The sequence below is a fragment of the Microtus ochrogaster genome, chromosome 4 (assembly GCF_000317375.1).
Source record: "Microtus ochrogaster isolate Prairie Vole_2 chromosome 4, MicOch1.0, whole genome shotgun sequence".
NCBI classification, from domain to species: domain Eukaryota; kingdom Metazoa; phylum Chordata; class Mammalia; order Rodentia; family Cricetidae; genus Microtus; species Microtus ochrogaster.
The window spans coordinates 82517383-82520916 of record NC_022011.1 but is presented as its reverse complement, the minus strand read 5'-3'; positions in this window follow the sequence as shown (position 1 = coordinate 82520916).

The following is a 3534-nucleotide window of genomic DNA, read 5'->3' as shown; positions in this document are numbered from 1 at the left end:
GGAGAGGTGCATTGCAGTCACCATGGGTTTTACCATGAATAAAAACAGCAATAGGAACAAGTAAAGCATTTGAAAAAAAAAAAAGGCTCCAAAACTAGGCAGCACAAACAGAGATAAATAAAACACACAGTAAAGAGACAAAATAATAAAATACTATAATTTGGCCTCCCAGCATGAAGAAGAAAGAGGAGACCAGAAGAATGGATTAGAATTCATGAGCCATTTGTTCAGCTTCGAATTGATGGAGCCCTGGCTGACTGGAGAGGCCAGAGTGAAAACTGGCTGAGGTCCCTGCAGATACAGACCGGCTCGCTCATTCTTCCTCTGACAAGGTTAGTGTTATTAGTATTTTTTAAAGTCACAACTTTGGGGCTGGCAGTGTGCCTCGTCTGTTATTTCATAAAGTCCTGTAGGAAACGCGGACAGGGGCTCAGAGCTGCCAAGCGGCTTCTGAGCTGGCCCACAGGCCTCTCACGCGCCCTTCATTCCCTCTGTGCTTCGCTGCAGCTTCCCAGGTCTCCAGAGTTTTGGTCCCAGCTGTTGCTGGGTTCTGTGGGAGCAGCCCAGTTTGTCTCCCCTAACCACCTCCTCTCTGCCTTTCTCCTGCCTGGTTACCGGGCTTCCAACCACTTCCGGTCTTCCTATGTCACATCGCTGCTGCTTTGTTATTGTCTCTTCTCATCCCCCTGAATGTATTTCTTTTAGAAGGGAAATGCGACGCGCATGCTCAATCTGGAAACCTCTAAATGTCAGTCCTGAGAAGGCCTCTGGCTTCTCATTGCAGTTCTATGCGGTAAAAGAATTCAGGGAAAAGAAAAGAAGTCGTCCAAGGTCTCACACGTGTGAGAATGAGGACGCGCAGGCAGGGTTTTCTTCTGGCTTCAAAGTCTAGACTTTGCATTTTATGTTAAATCTCTTTCTGCCACAATGGAGTTCATCGGCTTTCGGCTGAGCTTCAGATCTTACCTTATTACAAAGAAAATAATATCTTATGCTTCTCAGGCAGGAGTGGTCATGAGATTTTGTTCATCTCCGGGAGAAAAATACAATCAACCCTGAAAATTATACATGTAAAATTTTTATATTAGTTTGTTCATTTGAACTGTGTTATTAATGTGTAAACTGTTGTGAAAATACATGTCATTAAGGGAATTTTCTGGGTACAGTTAACACGGCCTTTTCTCCAAGACAGCAGTCATTGCAGGCAGGGCTTTGTGCTCAGCCCGAGCAAACATCCATCTTTGTTCGTGTGCTGCTTTGGCTTGTTCTGTGTGCACATCGTGATGTTTGAACACTGGGTTTTCTTTTTCTGTTGTTTTGAGACACAGGGCTTCTCTGTATAGCCCTGCCTGTCCTGGAACTCATTCTGTAGACCAGGCTGGCCTCGAACTCAGAGACTAACTGGCCTGCTCTGCCTGCCGAGTGCTGGGATTTAAGGTGTGTGCTGAATTCTGAGTTTTCTAGATCAATCTTCGTTTGGCTTCTAAAAAGCCATATGAAACTGTCATTTAATAATTACACTTATAATTCTGTCATTATTTGATCAAGGGCTGTGCGATGGCTCAGCAGGCGAAGGCTGACAGCCTGATTTCGACCCCTGGAACCCACGTTAGGGTAGAGGTTGCGAGTCAGCTCCGTCAAGCTGCCCTCTGACCTCTATAAGCTGGCCCTGGCATGCACAGCCCCCGACACCTCACACATGCACCAATAATAAAACAAACGTAAATGTTAAAAATAACTTGATACGGAAGTTGAAACCCTTGAGTCACTGTTTTAGCCATCATCCAGTGACATGAGCGGTTCTCAGACCAAGGCCAGGAACGATACACGTCTAATGAATACAAACACAAATATTTAGGCGGAGGCTGCCTGTATATCAGTTCAGCAGAGCATCAGTAGTAGATTTCCTATAGAGGTTGTGACCTCCCTCAACATAGGCATTTTTTTGTTTTTGTTTTTTTGAGACAGGGTTTCTCTGTAGCTTTGGAGCCTGTCCTAGGACTCACTCTGTAGACCAGGATGGCCTCGAACTCACAGAGATCTGCCTGCCTCTGCTTCCTGAGTGCTGGGATTAAAGGTGTGCACCACCACCGCTCAACTTCAATTTAGGCTTTTGACCAGGTTTATGGTACCAGGCTAGGACTCTTTCTCATAGAGGACCAATCAGAAGGCAGTTGGTTTCTCCCAGAACAGTCATGCCACTATTGCACCGTGGGTGCCACCTTGTCTGGAAGGTTGGTAGGAGAGCAGGTAAGATCAATAGTTGGTGAGATTGTTGATGCCTTTTCTCCCCTAGCAGTTGGCACAGTACCTTCTGGCACTGGTAAAGCTAACCATCTGGGAGGTCTTGGTTTCTTTCTATGTAGTGTCTTTAGCAATTGGGTGTTACCATCTAGTTCTGGTGGACAACCAAGAGATGTAGCCACAGCCTGTGTTGTTTAGGGAACTCCCTAGCCAATAACCTACAGGGAGGCAGGCATCGCATATCAGGTACTGGAATTTCAGTTAAAAAAACATGTGACATCTGGGAGCAGCATTAACCATGCACACAAAGTTTAAGATCCATTTGATTTTTAAAGTATATGTATATATAATTATACATATGTTTATTATATATACAAAACATATAAATGGAAAATATATAATATAAACTAGATAAGATCATTACATTTATAAAATGTAAATATATTATAATAAAAATATATAAAATATAAAATAAATTTGTGTAAATATTATTCATAATAAAAATATCTATTTAGTTAGCTTATAAAGTAGTAGGCTTCTGCATGACTTCTTAAATACATTTTTAGTGTTGGTCATATATACACACACACACACACACAGAGTTTCACAGCCTAGGTATATGGTAGGCTGGCATCCAGGATTACATAAACTCCTGTGATGTTTACACAGCTATAAAATTGCCTAATATGTCCCTTTGCTTAAGGGCCATATGACTCTAATTGCCATTCTTTGTACAACACAGTAAGCATACAGCAATAAAAAAAACTGGGGCTGCAACGCATGGCTTAATGAGTCTACAGAGTTTTGTTTTCTCCCCCGTCTGGCGTCTTCCTTACCTGTCGGAAGCAGTCTTCTAGTGACAGGGACCTCATCTCAGCGGCGAATGGGTGAGAGTTTGAGCTATAGCTCCACACGACAAGACTGCCAGTCCTCCGCCTCCGCCTTGCTGCTAAGTGTCCCCAGGAGGCCTCTTGCTGCCATCACAGAAACCTTAAACTAGTTTCCAAGTGCTCCCCGGGGGCAGTCTTCTCTCCTCCTTTCCTCCACCTCCAGTCACCCTGCTACATTCCTGCAGACAGGCAGATGGACCTGAACAAACTTGGGCACCGAATCTCTCCTGGTGAGGGGACTGAGAGTGTGGGCTGATTTAGAGCCTGCTCCCTGGATACTGGCAGCAGAATCAGCTGAAGTGAGGTCTAGATGTCCAAGGGAGTCAGGGTGGAGCGACCCACCCCCTTCTAGATGTCCAAAGGAGTCAGGGTGGAGCGACCCACCCCCTTCTAGACGTCC